At 32.9% G+C, this 25,107-nt stretch overlaps 1 protein-coding gene across 5 annotated transcripts in view; it reads left to right on the top strand.

Moving 5' to 3' along the window:
- The window catches only part of IQCM (IQ motif containing M), a 491,365-nt gene that overhangs the window by 232,313 nt on the left and 233,945 nt on the right, over window positions 1-25,107 (top strand). The gene's annotated exons all lie outside the window — the stretch shown is intronic.

Here is a 25,107-nt window from a genome sequence, read left to right as displayed (position 1 = left end):
TTAATACATAATAAAGTTAATAGACTTAATAAAAAACAACAAATCGATAGACTTGATGTCCAAAGTTATACAGTATTTAGAAATCAGGATCCAAGACTTTTGCCTCCCAGGCTCAGGATCTTCCTGTGAAATACCCTTGAGTTGATTTGAGTGATCCCTGTAATGTGGAGATTATTGTCACATCATATTGAGTAAATACTTATATGCAAGCTACTGATGGAGCTTTAGGTTTTAGAGATGAATAAGGCAGCTTTTGTCCTCCAGAAATTATAATCTAGTAGTGAAGGCAAAAGGCAAACAACTGATGCAAACAGGATAGGAAAAATTTGAATTGCCATATCTTAGAATGACTCCCATGTAGACCTAGTCCTCTATCTAGATTATATCAGAGGATTTCATGCTCATCACGCCCCAAAACAGACTCATGATACCATGATACCTTCATGTTTCATCCTACTAGACTATCTTGTCCATCTTGCCATTAGCCCTACATCTACTTGTCTTCTGTCCATCTGGAATAGCACTTTCCAGACTGGAATCCCACAAATCTCTTTACCCTTATTCCTGGGGAAAGTTACTTTAGTCAACTTTGGAACTAACTCCTACCTGAAGACTCAACTTTCTTGATTGGTGAGTGATTCAATATGATTTTATTTAGCCTGTTATGTTCAGCTAGTATCAAACTTCCTTCCTTCCTTCCTTCCTTCCTTCCTTCCTTCCTTCCTTCCTTCCTTCCTTCCTTCCTTCCTTCCTTCCTTCCTTCCCTCCTTTCTTCCCTCCTTTCTTCCTTCCTTCCTTTCTTCCTTCCTTCCTTCCCTCCTTTCTTCCTTCCCTCCTTTCCTTCCTTCCCTCCTTTCCTTCCTTTCTTCCTTCCTTCCTTTCCTTCCTTCCTTCCTTCCTTCCTTCCTTCCTTCCTTCCTTCCTTCCTTCCTTCCTTCCTTCCTTCCTTCCTTCCTTCCTTCCTTCCTTCCTTCCTTCCTTCCTTCCTTCCTTCCTTCCTTCCTTCCTTCCTTCCTTCCTTCCTTTGTAATGATCATACAATAAAAAGTTTAATTTTGTATTTTTTATACTTTTATACAATTATGTGCCTGCAAAGGTTTAGCCTGCTCTTTTTAAATATTTAGGGGCAGCTAGTTGATACTGTGGATGGAATACCAAGCTTGGAACTCATTTTACTGAATTCAAATCTACCCTGTTTGCCTCAGTTTCTTTGTCTGTAAAATAAGCTGGAGAAGGAAATGTCAGACTGCTTCAGAATTTCTACCAAGAAATTCCCAAAAGGCATCATAAAAAATTGGATATGACTGAAAATGATTGAACAATGTAAACATTTGGAAAAACTTATTTTTCCCTTTTCAATTACATTGAGGATAGCTTTGATATAGATGTATAATATGCTATTAAAAGTTAATGAAGAAAGTAGGCATCTAGTTAGGTGTTGTTGATGTTCTATTTGAGTTAATGTGGTCCAGGATTTTTCTGTTCTTTGATAGTCTTCCTCTCTCTGAGATACCTTTTTAAAATAATTTCTTGGGATTCCACTAAAAAGCTATTAAAAATAATTCACACCTTTAGCAAAGTTGCAGGATACAAAATAGACCTACATATGCATTCTTATATATTACCAACAAAATCCAACAGTTATAGAGTTACAAAGAGAAATTCCATATAAAGTAACTACCAATAGTATAAAATATTTAGGAATCTATCTGCCAAGGGAAAATCAGAAACTATATGAGCAAAACTACAAAACACTTTCCACACAAATTAAGTCCAATCTAACCAATTGTAAAAAAATATTAAATGCTCTTAGGTAGGGAGAGCAAATATAATAAAAATGATAATTCTACCTAAGCTAATCTATTTATTTAGTGCTATACCAATCAGATTCCCAAAAATCTATTTTAATGACCTAGAAAAAATAACAAAGTTCATATGGAAAAACAAAAGGTCAAGAATTTCAAGGGAATTAATGAAAAAAAAATCAAATGAAGGTGGTCTAGTTGTTGGTGATCTAAAATTATATTATAAAGCAGCGGTTACCAAAACCATTTAGTATTAACTAAGAAATAGACTAGTTGATCAGTGGAATAGGTTAGGTCTAAAGGACAAAACAGTCAACAACTTCAATAATCTAATGCTTGACAAACCCAAAGACCCCAGCTTTGGGGACAAGAACTCGCTGTTTGACAAAAATTGCTGGGAAAATTGGAAATTAGTATGGTAGAAACTAGGCATTGACCCACACTTAACACTGTACACCAAGATAAGGTCAAAATGGGTTGATGATCTAGGCATAAAGAATGAGATTATAAATAAATTAGAGGAACATAGGATAGTTTACCTCTCAGACCTGTGGAAGAGGAAGGAATTTATGACCAAAGAAGAACTAGAGATCATTATTGATCACAAAATAGAGACTTTTTATTATATCAAATTGAAAAGTTTTTGTACAAACAAAACAAATGCAGATAAGATTAGAAGGGAAGCAATAATGGCTCCAGCATCAAGAGAAGGTGTATGCATATGGAGAGAGGGGAATGGAGACAGAGAGAACAACCATTGTTATCTGTAACTTGAATTTTAATTTGAGATGCTTTCATTGTCCTTGATTTATAATTTCCTGCTTTTTGTTTATAAAAAAAAAATCTTGACCCCAAGAAAAGTATAAAAGGAAATGAACATACTATGCCATTTCAATTTGGTTCAATTTTAAGCATAAGCAAAAGTACTACAATCTATTAGTCACATTTAAAAAATATTCTCTGTGATATGAAAAGATACACAAGGAAAGGCTCTTATAACCTAATTATACCTAAATATTTAAATATTCAATAATAAATACAAAAAGTAGTCTTTATTCCTTGAGAAATAAAATGTCATTTGTGTCTAATAAAAAAAAAAAAGAAGGGAAGCAATAAACTGGGAAAACATTTTTATAGTCAAAGGTTCTGATAAAGCTATATAGAAAATTGACTCAAATTTATAGGAAATCAAGGAAATCAAGCAGTTCTCCAATTGATAAATGGTCAAAGGATATGAACAGACAATTCTCAGATGAAGAAATTGCAACTATTTCTAGCCATATGAAAAGATGCTCCAAGTCATTATTAATCAGAGAAACGCAAATTAAGACAACTCTGAGATGCCACTACACACCTGTCAGATTGACTAGAATGACAGGGAAAGATAATGCGGAATGTTGGAGGGAATGTGGGGAAAACTGGGAAACTGATGCATTGTTGGTGGAGTTGTGAATACATCCAGCCATTCTGGAGAACAATTTGGAACTATGCTCAAAAAGTTATCAAACTGTGCATACCCTTTGGCCCAGGAGTGTTACTACTGGGCTTATATCCCAAAGAAATTTTAAAGAGGGGAAAGGGACCTGTATGTTCAAGAATGTTTGTGGCAGCCCTCTTTGTAGTGGCCAGAAACTGGGAACTGAGTGGATGCCCATCAATTGGAGAATGGCTGAATAAATTGTGGTATATTAATATTATGGAATATTACTGTTATGTAAGAAATGGCCAACAGGATGATTTCAGAAAGGCCTGGAGAGACTTACATGAACTGATGCTGAGTGAAATGAGCAGGACCAGAAGATCATTATACACTTCAAGAACAATACTCTATGATGATCAATTCTGATGGACGTGGCCCTCTCCAACAATGAGATGAACCAAATCAGTTCCAATAGAGCAGTAATGAACTGAACCAGCTACACCCAGCAAAAGAACTCTGGGAGATGACTATGAACCACTTCGTGGAATTCCCAATAACCCTATTTTTGTCCTCCTGCATTTTGGATTTCCTTCACAGGCTAATGGTACACTATTTCAAAGTCTGATTCTATTTGTACAGCAAAACAACTGTTTGGTCATGTATACATATATTATATTTAATTTATACTTTAACATATTTAACATGTATTGGTCAACCTGCCATCTGGTGGGGGGAAGGAGGGGCAACATTGGAACAAAAGGCTTGGCAATTTTCAGTGCTGTAAAATTACCCATGCATATATCTTGTAAATATAAAGCTATAATAAAAAAAATAATTTCTTGGGACTTTTAAGATTTTGTTCCCAGGAAAGATTTTTCTTGGTTCAACTTTAGTTAGCCCTCCTTGTTCTTTCAGATTTAATCTGTCTAAATGCCATTTTTACTATTTCTATTTTTTCCATATAGAGACTGAGAGACTGAGACTTAATAAAGAGCTTTCTCTATTTACAATATTTATAATAAATTATTATAGAAATATTACCTTTTTAATATTTCTTTTCAATTCTAGAGATTGCCCTCTTACTAGTTTCATCTCTAAATGCCTATGGGATGGTGTGGCTCATTTAAGTCTCGTACCAAATTTTCTACAGATTCTTTTATCCCTGTTGTTTTTCATCCTTGTATAAGACAACATTGCTCATGATCTCCCATTATCTTCCCCCATAATATTTTACAAAATCACTTTGCATATTCTTGTCTCCTCCATTTGCTAGGCAAAGAGTTAAAGTGATTATTGGCTAGGAAAGTTTCTAAGCTCTTTTAGCTTCCTTTTTGTGATGACTGCTTTATGCTGGTTAAATTTTTATTTTTGCTTTTTTATCTATGTTCCACTTAGCATTAAAGTCTTATTTGAATGCCACATTACAAAAATTATAATTGTTCATAGCATTTTATTCTTATTTCTAGCACTAATTTTTAATTTTATTTTGATATTGATATTTGGTTTTCCTCTTACTATACATTGATAGCAAATTCTGCTATGACTATCATATCAGAAAATAATCATTTTCTTTCTCTCCAAATATAGTCAATTTTATCTATCTTCCTCTTCAAAATGTTGGTTCTAACCTGCCAAAAAACACAGAAAGTTCTCTTGAAACATCATCATACAATTCCCAGTGTCATATATATATATATATATATATATATATATATATATATATATATATATATATATATATATATATACACATATACACACATACACTCACACACTTACATGTACATATACATATACACATATATGTATATCATAGTAACTCAGCTTTATAAAATCTCAGAGACAAGTTTTATTTCCCCTGAGGTGCTTAACATCAACTTTATTAGGATATTCTGGTTTCAGAATCTTTGTATATCCATAGTAACATTTTTGTGAGGTATCTGAATCAACTCACCATGAAGAATTTCATTATATTTTTCTATGCCTGATTACTCTTTTCTCCAAGATGGTTTTAAATTCATCCTTCATAGAAATAAAAAAGAAGTCCATTTGAAAGCTGTCTCATGGAGAAAAACCTTCATAAGCACCAAGAATATTGTCATAATTGCCTGGTTTTTCCTGTTCATTTCTCTCCTTTTTATTTATATCTTGTGATCTACATCAGGTTTTATTTTTAAAGTCCAATCAATAAGGCAATAGGAAAATATTAATTACTAACTATATATGTCAAGCCACAAAGCCCTGATAAATTTCTTTTTAAGAAGTCAGTGGTAGAAAATGTATTGCACACATGCTAAGGTCAATCTAGGTATCTCAGCAGAAATTCCTAACCTAGGTCAATGAACTTATTTTATGTATCTCTATATATTTATTTAAAAATATATTAATTGTATTCAATATAATTGGATTCCCTTGTTTGTTTATTGAATATTTTTTTTAAAAATGTTGGCTTAAAAATACTATGCACTAAGAATTCATAAGCTCCAGAGACTTCCAAATGGGTCCAGGATAGAAAAATGGTAAAGACCTCTCTGGTTCAGAGATCATTTTTTGAAATCAGTATAAGGAACAGTTTCAAAGTTTTAACATGCACTTAGATTAATTCCTTAATTTTTTCATATGGTAAAGTTGGTACCACTCCCTACATCACCTCTTTGTTTCACCTCCTTTTATTATAATGTTATTTTTTACCCTATTTCCTTTTTTAAAAAATTAAGGGGGCAGCTAGGTGGCTCAGTGGATAGAGCACCAACCCTAAATTCAGGAGAATCTGAGTTCAAATCCGATCTCAGACACTTAACACGTCCTTGCTGTGTGACCCTGGACAAGTCATTTAACCCCAATTGCCTCAGCAAAAAATAAATAAATAAAGATTAATTTAAAATTTTCTTTTTTTCTTTTCTTTTTTTTCTTTCTTCTTCTTCTTTTTTTTTTTTTTTGCAATTGAGATGTTCTCATAAAATATTTTATCTTAAATAATATCTTTTACAAAGTTTATGTGTAAATTTTCATTGATTCTATAACTTCATTATGGTCCCTTTAGTACAAAAATTCTTTTTATAATCCTGGTGATGACTAAGGGTTAAAGTGGTGCCTGATTTCTCTCCAAAGTTTATGGAAGAAGAGTTAATAGTCTCTGGACCAGTTGCTGTACCACTGCTTTACCATTGCTTCAAATGGGTAGTCAAATCCTTTAATAACAAAATCATTTTTATATTCAAGTACACTATGTCAATTTATTTCAATTATGTCAATTTAATTCAAAATTCAATTTTAAAAACAGAAGTGGTCCTTGTTTTCATGGAGCTTATATATATGATAGGGAAGATAAAACATCCATAAATATAATAAAACTCAAAAAAATAATGACATGTCATACAAACAAATTGATACAAAAATTCAGAGGAAAGAGAGATCACTTTCTACTTTAAAGATAGTATTTATCTGAGTTTTGAAGGAAAAGTAGTTTTTATGCTCTGTATATAATCTCAGCAATCTTATCTATTCCCATAGCTTTAATTATCACCTCTATAAAGATGACAATTTAATTTTTATATCTGGTTTTGTTCTCTCTTCTGAATTATCTCTATATCTTCAACTGTAACTCAAAGGTGACTCATGTCAACTCAAATTCAATTTGTCTAAAAGTGAAATTGATAATTTCCTCCTAATGTGCTGATTTCTTAATGCCATTATCAACTATCCATTTTCCCTAAGTTTCCTGTTTTAATTCAGATTCATCTTTGATTTCTACTTAGTTTTAAAAGTCTTTTTAAATGAACTTAATTATCAACAAACACAAATAATTTAATATGTAAAGAAAATAGAAACTATTGAATATATGCATATAAGTATGTATATATGTATGTTTATGCATAGGTATATGTATATCTATGTGTGTGTGTGTATATATAACTTTCTAAGCTCTCCTCCCCAATTAAAAGCATAGGGAGAAAATTCTTAGAACAAAAAGGCATAGTAAAGCAATTTCTTTCTGCATCTTGAGTCCATTACCTCTTTGTATGTGTGCACATGTGCATTTATATGTATGTGTATATTAAATATGAGAGAGAAAGAGAGAGAGACAGAGAGAGAGAGAGAGAGAGAGAAAAGCTGGCTATACCAGAGTACTAGAATGTGCTTGAGAGATTGATTGAATCCTCATTCTAGGACTTTTTCCCCAGTCATTATTAACCTCCAGTGACTGGCATCCCAGTCCAATTTGACTGTTCAATATTAATTAGCCTTTATAATGCTGTATTTGCCTAGATAATATAGCAAAAAACATAAGCATAATAATATAGCACCTACCTCCAAGGGTTTTTGTGAGGATCAAATGAGATAAAAACTATAAATATTTAGCATAGTGTCTGACACATAGTCAATGCTTTTAGGTGTTAATTGCTATTATTACTAATAAATATAGTATGGCACCATCAAAATTGTCTTGCTCATTGGTGCTTCCTTTACAATTTTGTTTTTTTTTTGTGTATTTTCAAAAATATTATAATGCCCTATTTTTTTAAAAATAAAAAATAGCAAAGGTAGTTTTCTAAACATTCATCTTTGTAAAATCTTCTCTTCTAAATTTTTCTCCCTTTCCTTCCTCCACTCCATCTCCAAGACAGCAAGAAATCTGATATAGGTTAACTATATGCAATTCTTCTAAATATATTTCCATATTCATCATGCTGTGTAAGAAAATAATATCAAAGGGAAAAAAAGCAAGAAAGGAATAAATCAAAAAGAAGAAAACAATAACAAAAAAGTTAAAAAAATACTATGCTTTGATCCACATTCAGTTTCCATAGTTCTCTCTCTGGATATGGATGGCCCTTTCCATCACAAATCTATTAATATTTCCTTGAGAATCATCTAACTGTTGAAAAGAGTCATGGCCATCAGAACTGATCATCGCATAATCTTGTTATTGCTATATACAATGTTTTCTTGGTTCTGCTCACTTCACTCATCATCAGATCATGAAAGTCTCTCCAGGCCTTTCTGAAATCATCCTGCTGGTCATTTCTTACAGAACAATAATATTCCATTGTATTTATGAACCATAACTTATTCAGCCATTCTCCAATTGATGGCATCCACTGTTTCCAGCTTCTAGTCACTATAAAAAGGGTTACCACAAACATTATTGCATATGTAGATCCCTTTCCCTCCTTTGAGATCTCTTTGGGATACAAACCCAGTAGAAATGTAGCTGGATCAAAGGAAGTATGCATAGTTTTAAAGCCTATAGGGCATAATTCCAAATTGCTCTCCAGAATGGTTGGAGCACTTCACAACTCCACCAACAATGTATTCATGCCCTGGTTTTCTCACATCCCTTCCCATATTCATCATTATCTTTTCCTGTTATCTTCCCCAATCTGAGAAGTGTGAAGTAGTACTTCAGAATTATCCTAATTTGTATTTCTCTGATCAGTAGTGATTTAGAGCATTTTTTCATATGATTAGAAATGGTTTTAATTTCTTCATCTGAAAATTGTCTGTTCATATCCTTTGACCATTTATCAACTGGGGAGTGGCTTGTATTTTTATCATTTTAGTCAGTTGTCTACATATTGTAGAAATGAGGCCTTTATCAGAAACACTGGCTGTAAAAATCTTTTCCCAGCTTTCTGCTTCTCTTATAATCTTGGCTGCATTTTTGTTCATGTAAAAACTTTATTAATTTAATGTAATCAGAATTATTCATTTTGCATTTCATAATGTTCTTTAGTTTCTCTTTGACCATAAATTCCTCCTTTCTCCATAGAACTGAGAGACAGACTATCCCTTGTTCTCCTAATTTGCCTATAGTTTCATTTTTTATGTCTAAATCATGAACCCATTTTCACTTTATCAACTTGGTGTAGGGTATTAGATGTTGATCAATCTCTAGTTTTTGCCATACCATTTTCCAGTTTTCCCATTAATTTTTGTCAAGCGGTAAGTTCTTGTCCCAAAAATTGGAGTCTTTGAGTTTATCAAATATTAGATTACTATAGTTATTGACTATTGTGTCTTGTAAACCTAATCTATTTCAATGATCTATCATTCTTATTTCTTAGCCAGTACCAAATGGTTTTGATAGCTGCTGCTTTATAATATAGTTTTACGATTGGTACTGTTAAGGAAAACTCCATTTATTCCTTTGCTCTCTAGTGTTTTTAAATAAGAATGAATGTTGTATTTTGTCTGATTTGTTTTTTCTGCATCTACATCATATGATTTCTGTTAGTTTGCTTATTTGATATGGTTAATTTTGCTGATGATTTTCCCACCAGCTCTGCTTCTCTGGCATAAATCCTACTTGTTCATAGCATATTATCCTGGTGATAAGTTCTTTGCTAATATTTTGTTTGAGATTTTTGCATCAATATTCATTAGGGAAATTGTTTTAGTTTTTTTTTCTTTCTCTGATTTAGGTATCAGCACCATATTTGTGTCATAAAGGAATTTGATAGGACTCCTTTCCCTCCTATTTTTCTGATTAGCTTATTAGTATTAGAATTAATTAATTTTTAAATGATTGGTAGAATTCTTATGTAAAATCTGGCCCTGGAGAATTTTTTTCTTAAGGAGCTCATTGATGACTTGTTCATTTTTTTTTCTAAAAATGGGACTTTTAAATAATTTATTTCCTCACCTGTTATCTTGGCAACCTATATTTGTGTATGTATTCATCCATTTCACTTAGATTATCTGATTTTTTGGCATACAATTTGACAAAATAACTCCCAATTATTGCTTTAATTCCTTCTTCATTGTTGACACTAGTACTTTAGTTTTTCTTCTTTCATTTTCTAATCAAATCAACCAAATGTTTATATATTTTGTTTTTTTTCCCATAAAACCAACTCTTAGTTTTGTTTATTAGTTCAATAGTTTTCTTAATTTCATCTTTATTAATCTTTCCTTTTGTTTTCAGAATTTTTAATTTGCTTTTTAATTGGGGATTTAAAATTTGTTCTTTTTTTCCAGCTTTGTCAATTGCATATCCAATTCATTGATCTTCTCTTCCTCTATTTTATTCTTGTAAGCATCTAAAGATATAAAATTTCCCTTAAGAACGGCTTTGGCTACATCCCATAAATTTTGGTGTGTTATCTCATTATTGCCATTCTTCTTGGGATAATTATGTTTTCATGATTTCTTGTTTGACCCCCATCTTTAAGATTAGATTATTTAGTTTCCTATTAATTTTGGTTCTCTTTTTCATGGCCCTTTAATACACATAATTTTTATTGCATCATAATCTGAAAAAGAAGTAGTAGTTCTGTCTTTCTGCATTTGTTTGTGAGGTTTTTATGCTTTAATACATAGTCAGTTTTGTGTAGGTGAACAGCCTTATTTTTTGACATTCCTATTTCTAATCCACTCCTCTTACTTCCTCAGTTCTCCTCCCCAATTAAAAACAAAGTGGAAAATCCTTATAACAAATAGGCGTAGTCAAGCAAAACAAACCCACACAATGGCCATTTCCAAAATATGTTTCTTTCTGCATTTTGAGTTTTCATACCATTCTGTGAAGATGTAGGTAATTTGCTTTATCCCTGGCATTTTGAAGACATAGTTGATATGTCTACATTCTTATAGCACAGTACTATTTCATTACATTAATATACCACTTATCATTCCTCAATTAATGGTAACCTCTGACAATCCAACTCTTTATTCCTTTTTTTTTTCCTTCCCTCTCCTCCCTACTCCCTTTCTAAACAAGTAGATTCTTTTACACCTCCTTCTATTTCTCAAATTAAAATATTTGGAACAGAACCAACCCACCCTCAGATCCTCTGTTTTTCTTACTTAACTCATTTTTATATATTTCAAATATATCATTGTTTCTTTTCCCTCTATCAGAACATTAGCACTGTCATATCATATAACATATTTACTTGCGCAAAATAAATTCACCTTTCTAGATTTCTCTGACTTTTATATTTGCATTTCAAGTTTTCTACCAAGATCCAATCTCACCAGGAATAGTTGAATGTTTTCTATTCCACTACTTGTCCATCCAATATCCCTGTCCTCCTCAGATTACATCAGTTTCACAAAATAAATTATTCTTCCTTGTAAGCCCATGTCTTTTGTTTTTGGTATGATTAAAAAATGTCCTGTCATTAGTGGTAAAAGCTGCCAGGACTTTTGCTATCTTGATTGTCGTTTTTTGGTACTCAAACTGCTTTTTATCTGTATGCTTACAGCATTTTTCTTTGAAAATAAGGATTTTGGCTATGATAACCCCAGAAATTTTCCTTTTGAGGTTTCTTTCAGGGGGTAATTGGTGGGTATTTTCTGTCTTTGCTCTCTAACTCTAATAAATGTAGACAATTTTTATTTGTGATTTATTGAAATAGAATTTTCTGGATTTTAATTTCATTATTGCTTTTGGGAATCTAATTATTCTTAAATTATCTCTTCACTTGGCTTTTAGGCTAGTTGTTCTTGGTAGCAGATTTTCTTTTTTGTCTGTATCCCAAAGAAGGAAAAAGAAACCACATGTACAAAAATGTTTATAGCAGCTCTTTTTGTGGTAGGAAAGAAATAGAAAAAGAGTAGATACTCAATAATTGAAGAATGGCTGAATAAGTTGTGGTATGTGAATGTTCTGGAATATTATTGTTCTGTAAAAAAAAAGATAAGGATGATTTTAGAAAGGCCTGGAAAGATTTACATGAACTGATGCTGAGCAAAATAAGCAGAACCAGGAATATACTGTGCACAATGAAGCAAGAATTTGCAAGAATATGCGATGATCAACTATGAAAGACTTGATTCTTCTCAGGGGTTCAGTGATCTGAAACAATCCCGATAGACTTTGTATAGAAAATCCCATCTGCATCCAGTAAAAGAAATATGGAGATTGAATGTAAATCAACACATGCTATATTCACTTCTTTTTTATTTTGTTTTTTTTTCTCTCCCATGATTTTTTTTCCTTTTGTGCTGATTTTTCTCTCCCAACATGATTCATAAAGTAATGTTTATTAAAATAAATAAATAATTTTTTTAAAAGCACACACAAAAATTTGAGTTCCAAATTTTTTCCCCTTCTCCCTCCTTACCCTGACCCATCACCCTATTAAGAATGCAAGCAATTCAATATAGGCTATATATGACCAATATAGGTCATGCAAAATATTTCCATAATAATCATGCTGTTAAAAAAAAAAAACATCAATTTTTTTTGAATTAAGAAAAATAAAGTTTGAAACTATGGATAGCATTTTTTTCATCAGAGTTCCTTCAGAATTGTCTTGTATCATTGTATTGCTGAGAACAGCGAAGTTATTCATCTTACAACATTACTGTTACTTTGTGCACAATATATTTCACTTTGCATAAGCTCATGGAAATCTTTGCAGATCCTCCTGAGAGCATTCTGCTCATCATTTCTTATAATACAATAATATTTCATTATAATCATGTACCGTATTTTATTGTCATTCCCCAATTTATGGGCATTCCCTCAATTTCCAATTCTTTGCCCCAAGAAGAGCTGCTATAAATATTTTTGTACATATAAGTCCTTTTTCTTTTTGTTTTTATTTCTTTTGGGATGCAGACGTAGTAGTAGTATTAAGTCAAAGAGAATATGTGGTTTTTAGAGCCTTTTGGGTATAGTTCCAAATTGCTTAACACAATGGTTGAATCAGTTCACAACTCTAGCAACAATGCATTAATGTCTCATTTTTCCCATATTCCCTCCAACTTTTGTCATTTTTTTCCCCATCCTATTAGCCAATCCTACTGGCTATGTGGTAGTACTTCAGAATTATTTTAATTTGCATATCTCCAGTTAATAGAGAATTAGAGCATTTTTCCATATAACTAGAAATAGCTTTGATTACTTCACCTGAAAATTTTGTCCATATCTTTTGATGATTTATCAGCTTTTATTTTTATAAAATTTTATCAGCTTTTATTTTTATAAATTTGACTCAATTCTCTATATATTTGGGAAATAAACTTGCTTTAATATTTTTTTTCATAATTTACTATTGCTATCCTGTATCCTGTATTCCATCCTATCCCTCATTCTGTTTATTCTTCTCTATTTCCTTTCACCCTATCCTGCCCCCAAAGTGTTTTGCTTCTGACTATCTCATCCCTGATCTGCTGTCCCTTTGATCACCCCCTGCGTCTCTTATCTCCTTTCCCCTTCTTCTTTTTTTGTAGGGTATGTGTATGTTATTGTCTCTTTGAGATAATTCTGATGGAGAGTAAGGTTCACTCATTTCCCCTTGCCTACCCATTTTACCCCTCCACCATAAAAGCTTTTCCATCCTTCTTTAATTTAATTCATTCTATCTCTCCCTTTCCATCTCTCCTCTTTCACTACTTAATTTCACCTTTTTTAGATATTATCCCTTCACATTCAAATAATACTTTTACCATCTGTCTATATATACTTCTTCTAATTGCCTTAATAATAAGAAAGTTCTTATGAATTACAAGTATCATCTTCCTATGTAGGAATGCAAATAGTCCAACCTCATTAAGTCCCTTATGATTTCTCTTTCCTGTTTATACCTCCCCTTATGCTTCTCTGGAGTTTTGTAGTATTTGAAAGTCAAATTTTCTTTTAAACTCTGATCTTTTCATCAAGAATGCTTGAAGATTCTTAAAAAAAATTTTTTTTTTGTTATTCATTGAACTAAATACAAAATAAGGAGGGAAAAAGAGTAGAAAAAGGAAAAACAGAAAAAGGGGACAGCTAGGTGATGCAGTGGATAGAGCATCAGCCCTGAAGTTGGGAGGACCTGAGTTCAAATTTGGCCTCAGACACTTAACACTTCCTAGCTGTGTGACCCTGGGCAAGTCACTTAGCTCCAATTGCCTCAGGAAAAAAAATTGATACAAAAGGAAAACAAAACAAAATATTAGCATCTGCCTAGCAGAACATCAGGGAAAATTCAAAATATATAAAAATGAATTTCTGTTTCAAGATAGCATATATAATTTTGCCTCCTTGTAGGTTATTCTTTTGTCCTCTACTGAGCACGTTTTACTTTGTTCTTTCTCCCTTTTTTATCCCCCCACCCCTCCTCAAAACAGGCTACAGTAAGGCACATATACACACATACACACACACATATATACACACACATACATACTATATATATGCATATATATATATATACACACACATACATATATATGCATATATATATATATACACACATACATATATATGCATATATATATATATATATATATATATATATATATATATATACACACATACATACATATATAGATATTCACACCCACCTAGAAACACACACATATACATATGTCTATATACACATATACATAGCCCTACAAGCCTACATATCCAAATGTACTCAGATGCACATATATGCACCTGCATTTACCTGTATGCAAACATAGATCTAAAATAATAATAATATGGCTTACATTCAATGTCTATTTTTCTTTTGATGGAATCTTTGTTTGACTTTGTCTAAGATGAATGATTACTAAGCCTACTTTTTTTTTTCCTACTCTTGTAGTTCTTCTTCTTGCCTTGCTGTTACTTAACCTCCCCAACTCTAGGATCCCTTCCTAATCTTCTTCCTCCATCCTTTCCTTCTCTCTTTATCCCATTCCTATTCATCTACAAACCTTATCTCACTCAGATTAATCTAAACATCCTTCTGTACCCCCACCTTAATTTGTGTGAGTCTTCCCTCATTAATCCTCACACCTCACACCTTGTCTCATTACCATTATTCTACATACCTTTCTACCTCTTTGAGATAGTGATCAGTGGATTTTTTTTTTCTATTTCTAATTTTCCCTCATGTTCTATCATTCCAGAACAAATTTCTTGGATGAATTCTTCCATTATTATGTTAAGGTTTTTTTTTTTTTTTTTGGTAGTTCAATTATTCTTTTATTTTTTCTTCTTGATCTGTTTTCCAGATGTTATTTTTCTTATATTTCACATTCTTTCCTATTTTTTTATTATTTATATTTTATTTCGTTATTCCTTGATTTATTATAGCTTCACTGGTTTCCCCTTACCAATTCTAATTTTCAAGGAATTTTTTTTTTCTTTAAGATTTTGTGTCTTCTTTCCTAATTGGTTAACTTTTTTTTCCCCCATAATCTTGTTTTTCTTGGAGAGTTTTATTTTTATTTTTATCTTTTTTAAAATTTTTTTCCTCAATTTCAGTTTCTTTTTAAAGTCTTTTTATAATTCTTCTATAAATTCTCTCTGGGAAGATAATCCTTTAACCTTACTCTTTGGGGTAGAAGTTTTTTTTGTTTTGTTTTGTTTTGTTTTTTCTGACTATCCTCCTCTGAAGATGAACCCTCGTCTTCCCTATTCCCATAGTAAGTTTCTATGTTTGGGGTTTTTCTTCTTTCCTGGTTCAATTTTTTTTTTTTTTTTAAATGAGTAGTATTAGTGTAAGTACCTCTAATCATGGGGTTGGGATGGAATGGTGCCTCTAGTTTCACTTCAGCTCTTTCATATAATATGGAGCCCCAAATCAAGAGCTCCACCCTCCTACAAGTGCCCACAGCCAGCAGCATCCCTGCCCCACTGCATCTACACTCCCATTATGCTGTTTTCTTCTCAAGGTCATGTCTTTGTATCACTGATGGCCCTGGCATTCCTAATCGCTGAGGAGTCTTCTGTCTTCTGGAACTAAGACCCCAGATTCCTTACACTGTCTGGAAGGCAAAAGTTCCTGTGATTCCTGCTGAGACTCCACCCTATCCCAGCTAGCCCCAGGGTTGTCTCCACTTGGTATTTCTACAGAGCTGACTCTAAGGTGTTTGTACTTCATTTGGATTAATCCTAGCTTGGGGTTTTTGTTCTGATATTCTCAGGCTGTTCCAGGAGAATCCCTGTTCTCCCCTAAATCTCCTTTGTGTTTATGTTTGATAATATAAATTTGTTCTGTTTGTGGGGGAAATCAGGGGAGTCTGAAATTTAGCAACCTACTCTGCCTTCTTCCTAGAATTTCCCCCTACCTTGAAAATTCTTTAATTCATTGGATGCTCATTTTCCCTCTAAAGGATTTTACTCAGTTTTGTTATGTAGCTAATTGCTAACTCCTTTACCCTCTGTAATATCACATTCTAAGCCTTCTGCTACTTTAATGTAGAAACTGCTAAATTTTGTGTTATCTTGACTGTGCTCTAGTATATTTGAATTGTTTCATTCTGCCTGCTTCTAGGGCTTTCTCCTTGACCTGAGAGCTCTAGAATTTGGCTATAATATTGCTGGGAATTTTCATTTAGGATCTTTCTGAGGAGATGATCAGTAGATTCTTTCAATTTCTATTTTACCTTCTGATTATCTACAATACTAGGGACATTTCCTTTGATAACTTCTTCTTGTTGTTTGAAATAAGTTTATTTATTAAAAATAAATGCTTTATGAATTACATTGTGATAGAAAATTCAGAGCAAAAGGGAAAAACCTTGGGAGAAATAAAAAACAGAGTCCAAAGTCTATTGGGATTGCTTTGGATAACTGAACCACTGAGAAGAACCAAGCCTTTCATGATTGATTGTCACACAGTCTTGCTGTTATTTTGTACAATGAATTCCTGGTTTTGCTTGTTTTGCTCAGCATCAGTTCATGTAAATCTTTCCAGGCTTTTCAATAATTAGCATCTTCATCATTTTTTATAGAACAATAATATTCCATTACCTTTATGTACCACAACTTGCTAAGTGTCATTGCCCAATTGAAGGACATTCACTTTTTTCCAATTCTTTGCTACCATAAAAAGAGCCACTACAAACATATTTGTGCATGTGGTTCATTTTTCATTCTTTATGATTTCCTTGGGGTACAGACCCAGTAAAAGGTCAAAGGGTATGCCCAGCTTTATAGCCTTTTGGGCATAATCCCAGATTGCTCTTCAGAATGGTTGGATCATTTCACAACACCCCAACAATGCATTAGTGTGCTAGTTTTTACACACCCCCTTCAAGATTTATCATCTTTTCCTGTCATTTTAGCCAATCTTCGAGGTATGAGAGGTGGTACTTCAGAGTTGTTTTAATTTTCTCTAATCAATAGTGATTTCTTTGATATCCTCTTTCTCTATTTTATTTTATGTAGCTATTTAGAGAATAAAATTTCTCCAAAGAATTGCCTTGGCTGCATCCCATAGGTTTTGGTATGTTGTCTCATTATTGTCATTCTTTTGGATGAAATTATGGATTGTTTCTATGATTTGTTGTTTGACCCACTCATTCTTTAGAATTAGATTATCTTTCCCTACTCCTTTATTGAATATAAGTTTTATTGCATTATGGCATGGAAAGGAAGCATTTACTATTTCTGCCTTTTTGCATTTAATTCTGAGGATTTTATGCCCTATGAATGGTCAATTTTTGTGTAGGTGCCATGTACTGCCAGAAAATAAAAGGTATATTCCTTTCTGCTCTTATTCAATTTTCTCTAGAGGTCTATCATGTCTAGATTTTCTAGGATCCTATAAAGCTCCCTAGTCTCTTTATTGTTTATTTTGTGGTTATATTTGTCTGATTCTGAGAGGGGAAGGTTGAGGTTCCCCAGTACAGTAGTTTTGCTATCTATTTCTTCCTGTAAGTGGCTTAAAATCTCTAGGAATTTGCCTGCTCTATCACTTGGTGTATACACATTTAGTATTGTTACTACTTAATTACTTTATCTTTTGTTGAGATATACTTTCCTTTTCTCTTTTAATAAGATCTATTTTTACTTTTGCTTTATCTGAGATTAGAATTGCTACCCCTGCTTTTTTTTTTTTTTTTTTAAGCTAAAGCATAATAAATTCTGTTCTAGCCTTTTACCTTTACTCTTTAGGTGTCTCTCTGTGTCAAATGTGTTTCTTGTACACAACATATTGTAGGATTCTGTTTTTTAAATCCTCTCTGCTATTTACTTTCATTTTATGGGAGAGTTCATCACATTCACATTCATAGTTACGATTACCAGCTCGGTATTTCCCTCCACCCTATTTTCTCCCCTGTATATACATTTGTTCTCTCTTTGGAACTGTCTTTAATCTTGTGATTTTTTTACCTACCCCACCTACTACCTTATCTTTTATCAATCCTTCCTCCCTTCTCTTGCCTTTTTCCCTAGTGGTTCTGCCCTCCTTTCTATATTGCCCCTCCTTTTTCTTTCCTGTTTCTCCTCCTATTTCTTTATAGTATTAGATAAATTTCCATATCTGACTAAGTGTTTACATTATTCCCTCTTAGAGTCAAACCTTTGAGATAAAGCTTCAGACAATGCTCATTCCCCTCCTTTTTCTTCCTCCATTGTAATAGATTTTTTTGACCCTCTTGGTGTGAACTAATTGTTCCATTATATCTCCTCTTTTCTCTTTTTACAGTACAGACTTTTTCCACCCTTTAATGCCTTTATCTTTGATGTCATCACATCAGAGTCCATTTATAACCACACCTTCACTCCATGTGATGTCCCTCTGTCTGCAGATACAGTTTGTAAGAATTACAGATAATGTTTTCAGATCTAGGAATATAAACAGTTTAATCTTTAAATGTATATATATATATATATATATATATATATATATATATATACATATTTCCCCCCCCCCCTGTTTCCTCTTTATTGTTCTCTTGTATCCTGTGTTTGTAGATTAAACTTTCTGTTTTTTTTTGTTTGTTTTTTTCATAGAAATGATTGAAGCTCCATCTCCTCCTTAAAAGATAATGCTGAATCATCGCTGGGTAGTTAATTCTTGACTGTACCCCCAATACCTTTGCTTTCCAGAATATGGTATTCCAGGGTCTCAGATTCTTTATTGTAGAAGCTGCCAAATCCTGGATAATCCTGACTGTTGCTCTTTGATGTTTGAATTGTTTTTGTCTGGGAACTTGAAATAGTTTTTCCTTGAGATTATAGTTTTGAAGTTTCACAACAATGTTCCTTGAGGTTTTCCTTGTGGGATCTCTTTCTGTAGGTGATCAATTGATTCTTTCCATAAGTATTTCCCCTTCTGTTTCTAGAATACTAGGGCAGTTTTTCTTAATGATCTCTTGTAGAATGCTATCCGGGCTCTTTTTTTTTTTGGTCATGGCCTTCAGGCTAATAATTTTTAAATTGTCTCTTCTTGATCTAATTTCCAGGTTGGCTAGTTTGCCAATAAGGTATTTCTTGAAAGATGATATCTAGCCTCTTTTTTTTTTTTTTTTTTTTGATGGTGGCTTTTAAGTAGTTCAATATTTAAAAAATCATTTCTTCAAGACTTCCTGGTTGGTTGTTTTCCCAGTGAGCTATTTTACCTTGTATTCTATTTTTTCATTCTTTTGGTTTTGTTTTACTGTTTCTTGATTTAAGTTATTAGCTTCCATTTCCTCAATTCTAATTTCTAAGAAAATTTTTTTTCAGTGAGTTTTGGTACCTCTTTTCTACTTAGACAATTCTATTCTTCAAAGAGTTTTTTTCTTCAGTGAATTTTTGTGCCTTTTTTTCCATTTGCCAAACTCTGATTTTTAATATTCTTTTTCCTTTCTTTTTTTAAATAAAGCTTTTTATTTTCAAAAACATATGCATAGTTTTCAATATTTATTCTTGCAAAAACCTTGTGTTCCAAATTTTTTTCCCTCTCCCTTCCTCCATCCCTTCCCTTAGGCAGCAAGTAATCTAATCATATTCTTTTTTTTCTTCTTGGGCTTTTGTGCTTCCTTTAAAATCTTATTTTCTTCAGTATTTTTTTTTTTTATCTCCACCAAATTGTTGACTTATTTTTTCATAATTTTCTTGATTTATCAACTCATTTTTTTTCCTTTGCTTCTTTCATTTGATTTTCAAAATTCTTTTTGTGCTTTTCCATGACTTGAGGCCTATTCATCTATTTCTAATAGGCTTTGGATGTGGGAGCTTTGATTTTGCTATCTTCTGAGTGTGTGTTTTAATCTTTTTTGTCCCTGTAGTAATTTTCTGTGATCAGAATCTTTTTCTGTTATCTGTTCATTTCTTAACCTATTGCTTGACTTTTTACTCTTTGTTAGGAAAGAGCTCTGCTTCCAAGGTGGATGATACATTGTTCCAAGCTTCAGGGGTTTTGTGCATCTGTTTTCAAAAACACTTTTTGAAACCTGTAAGTTTTCAGTTCTTCCAACTGTTTAGTATTTTTCTGGACTATGTTCTGTTCTGGAGGTGATCATGGGCACTCTTTTTGCCCTGGAATTGTGAGGAAGGTCCTTGCTACACCGTGGCCACAAATTCTGGTATGCTAGTTCCCTTCCTCTCTCTGGGACTGCTACCCAGAACTGTGTCAAAGGTCCAAGTATGGGCGAAGTGAAAGAAGCTTGCCTCAGTGATAGCAAAGAGATCCATATAATCTCTTTCTGACCAGTTGTTCTGGCCTCCTTACCATTTATGGGCTAAAAGCTGTCATTACTTCTGCTGAGGCTTCCAAAGCCTTGTCTTGTTTGCTGAGACTTGAGCTATGCTTGTGGCTGGTGCTGGATGGTACTCCCTGATGCAACAAACCTTTCCTGCTGACCTTTTAAGTTTCTTGGGCTGGAACATTATTTAACTTCATCTTTTTGTGTATTCTACCATTTAAAAATTTGGTTAGAGCCTTTACTTTGCCATATTGGCTCTGCCTCCTCTATTTAATTTTAAAAATTTCAAATTTAATATCTCCTAAGTATGCATGAAATTCTTGTAGAAATCTAATTTTCTTTCCTTTTATTTTGCTTCCAGTAATTGTGGAAATATGTTTTTCTTTTCTGTTAGATTTTTATATTTCAGAATCAATTAAAATTTTTATGGTGATCTTTATTTTAGTCATTTTTTTAAGGCTTTGTTCCTGAACTGATGCTTTGTGACAGGGCTAGCCTCCACCTTTCACTGTGCTTTCGTACGTATTGGGAACTGAACCACCTAGGTTCTGATGTCTACTTGTGCTTCCTGGGATGAAACTCCCTCATCTCCTCCATTGTCCAGGGGATTTTTGAGTTTAGTGCTGGGTTTCAGGATACTTTGTAATATCTCAGAATAGAGAATGAGACATCTCAGTCTTAGATTGCCCTTGCACTAAGAAGTTTTCATAAAGGACCAATAGTATTATGGGGTGATGTCTTGACTTGAATGTGAATTATATTTAAGCGAGGCAACGTTTTCAGCCTCACTCTTTCTATTGTTTTCCTCAATTCCATAGTCTCCTTTTCTGATTTTTGACTCATTTTGGGATTTCTTGGGAAAGCTTTCCACTTTCACTCCCTCTGGATGGGTAATCTTGGTAAGAATATTGATGTCTGTGGTAATGTTGTGAAGCAGCAGCAAGATTGGGATGTTACCATGTGCTGATGTTTGTGGACTTTGGAGGAATTTTTGTGTAGTTGTGAGGTCCACAGAGTCATTGTAGTTTCTAATTTAATTTATTATAATCTTTAGCTTTTTGGTGGAGTAGGCTTTTGGGAGTTAGGCTGTCTGCCTCTGCTCAGTCATTTTAAGCTGCCATTTAATCACACTAGCAAAGATCTTTCTCAGCCTTCTCACAACACTTTGTCTGTATCTTTTCTTTGTATTTTCCCTCCCCACCAGCATTTTGTATTACATTTGCCTGTGTAGAATTTTTTTTTCTATTACATGATAAGCTCCTTAAAGGTAAAGATGATTTTGTTTTTAATATTTCTATTGCCAACACATTTTGTACATGGGAAAGCTTCATTTCCCAATACTAATTACTATTTTTTTTCTATACCGTAAATCATTTAATCTTTATAATTAAATCAATGTTTATTTACTGAAAATTAAATTTAAAAAACAAATTTAACTGAAATATTTACTGCATATATGACTTATTAATAATTAAATTAATAGATAAATTTACAAAATGTATATTGTAGGAAAAAAAAAAAACAAATCCTCAGTATAACTTCTTTTCACTTATGAAAATATAATCCTAAACTATTCATTTTCTTTCAAGATACCCAGTAAGTTGCTTTTTTTTTATTTTATTTTTATCAAAAATCTTCACAAGATAAAGGTGAAAACAACTTCATCAGAAAATATCTCTCTATCTCCTCTGTCTTTGATAGCTTCTTTCCAGCATTGACAGGAAGCATCTTTTTCAGCTTTCTCAAGCTAACACTTAATAGTTCCTCTCTGTAGCTTATCTCATAGATTCTTATAGATCAGAAGTAAAAAACACACATTTTTTCTCTGACTCCATAGGGACAAGCACCTCAGAATGAGATATTTTTCAACTGTCCCTAGAAAAACTACTAGCAATAACTGGCTTTTCTTACAACATCCCATTTGTCTCTTAAAGATACAGTGTTTTATAAACTCTGTGAGAGAATCATTACTTGAGAGGAAAAATTATTGTTTTCTTTGTGTTAGTATTCCCAGCACCTAGCACAGTTTGACTAGCACATAGTGGCACTTAATAAATGTTTGTTAATTGACTGATAGGCACTTCAAGCATATCTTTCTTCTTAATGTACTGTTTATTTCAACCAAACTTGTTTTACTTTGAACTTGACATTGTCCCTTTGTTTGGGTTGTTATGTATACCTGGAATATACTCTTGGTTCACCTATACATCTTAGAATCCTTGGATCCCTTCAAGTCTCAGCTCGCATATTACCTTTCCCATGAAATGGTTTCCTGATCCTTTTAGTTGCTATTATCTCCTTCCTCAATTTGCATAGTCTTCATTTTTATGTATGGTATGAATGGATCTGGCTACTATATGTTTCCACTTTCAGAGAAGGATATCTGTAATAGTTAGACCTCTTCATACCAGGTGTGCACTTAATGATATATTAAAATAAAACCATGCATTGATTTGTATCTAATTCATCTTTTACTTGCTATCCTTTCCTTTTAAATATGGAATAACTTCACCTATCCATTAAATTGGAACTGGACATAGTGCAGATTTTTTAAAAATTGAGTAATCTTGAAATACATCATTAGAATCTAGTGACTGCCATTTCCTTGTTGGCTTATTTTTAACCTCTAAGGACTTTCTTTACTTGAATTTCAAAAAATAAGCTGTCACCCTTAGCTCTTATGACTTCCATGAAAGGCACTTAGACCCTTGCTTTGCCCTAATTGCTTAAGAGCTACTGTGGATATTATCTGCTACTTATACCTAGCTCTTAAGAAATATTCCTTTGAACCTTCTAAAGAATTTCAAAAGAAATTCTTTCTCTCAGGAGAGCAGCCCAGCAACAGTTCCATACTCAGGAAATAATAATTACTGAAAGTCTGCAGTGTCTTAACAGTAGATTTAGGAGTTAAATGAATCAGAGATCTAGTCCAATTCTATTATTTTTCACTATTGAGCAAAGGTTCAATGCATTGCTTAAAGCAATATCAAACTTTATAATAATAGCATTTATATAAAACAATTTCATTTGAAGCTCAAAATTACCCTATGAGGTTGATGTTGATCCTGGTGCTGTTATTGCAATTTGATAGATGAGGAAGCTGAGTAAGATAGAGGTTATAAGTGACTTGCATGGGGTTCTACAACTAGAAAATGTTCGAGGCAGAATTGAACTCATTTTTCTGGTGTTGGGTTCAATGCTTTGATAATTATATCCCCTATCTTCCTGATGAATAAGCAGCAGATGGAGGACTCTTTCCATTAAAGCACATTGACTTACCACTTTATTAGAGATTTTTAAGGACTTCATTTAACACTATATTTATATCCCGTTATATTTATATCACTGTAAGACCTTTTGGATAGAGCAGTAGTACTTTACATTTCTATGACATAAATATATAATTTCTATACATTTATAAGGTAATTAAAACTTTGGAAAATGCTTTCCTTGGAACAATTTTTTATTTTCATTTTACAGGTAATGAAATTAAGGTTAGAGAGTTTGTAGCTCGCCCAAACTCCCATTGTCTGAAATTCAGATTTCAACTTCAAATATCCTATTAATCGCAGGACATCATCACACATATCTAAGGATTCATAAAATACCACATCAAACACACACACACACACACACAGACACACACACACACACACACACACACACACATTTTTCTTGTACAAATTGGATGCCACAGAAATTCATTGTGTACTCCTCTAAGATGAAATAGAGAACCAGACTAGAATCAGTGGGTATGAATGAGAAGAGAAAGCTGATGTAAGAGTTGTATTATCCTTTGGGGAAGAATTCAAGATAATAGTAGGGAAGTCTATTAGATGGAAAGAATTAATAGTATATTCAACATGAAAAAGCCAACTTTTAAGAGATGGAGAGATTGAAAGTGCAGCTAGTGTGTTTTCCTTAGATCATTATCTATGTTTTCTTTATTCCTCTGCTGGTATCATGATACCTCCTGGCAGTTCTGTGGATGATTAGGGTTGTTCTGCTGCAATGAGCTGGCCTACTCTTGAAATTTGTCAAGGGGTCAAGGACTGTAAGAGTAGTAAAAGCATATTCCCAGGATAGAGGCTATTTGATAAGCAGCTGAGGGAATTTATGATGGACCTTTCACTTCAGAGGCTGTGCACAAGATCATGGGATAATTGTCAATATAATAGCAATTCCTCCATGGGGATACTTATTCTGTTATTACTTATCTTGCCTTCTGACTTATTTCTTCTTCAGTTTGTGGCTGCAGACCCTCAAGTTTTAAAATTTCAAAATTTCTCAACAAACTATAAACTTTTTAGGATTCCCCAGGAGATCTCTTTTGCTTTTTTTTTTTTTTTTTTTTTTTTGGTAAAGGAATGATAAGATAGAATTGAGTGATCATTGCTTAGCAAAAATTCGGGTTAAACATGTAATAACTCCATTTCACTATTAGTATCAGTTTGTTTCATCCTTATTATTTCTTCTTCTTGATAATGTTTACTTTTAAATGTTTTGGAGAGATGAGCTAGAGGGGCTTGCTCTATATTA

The sequence above is a fragment of the Sminthopsis crassicaudata genome, chromosome 6, assembly GCF_048593235.1.
Source record: "Sminthopsis crassicaudata isolate SCR6 chromosome 6, ASM4859323v1, whole genome shotgun sequence".
NCBI classification, from domain to species: Eukaryota; Metazoa; Chordata; class Mammalia; order Dasyuromorphia; family Dasyuridae; genus Sminthopsis; species Sminthopsis crassicaudata.
This window is presented reverse-complemented; position numbering and strand designations above follow the sequence as displayed.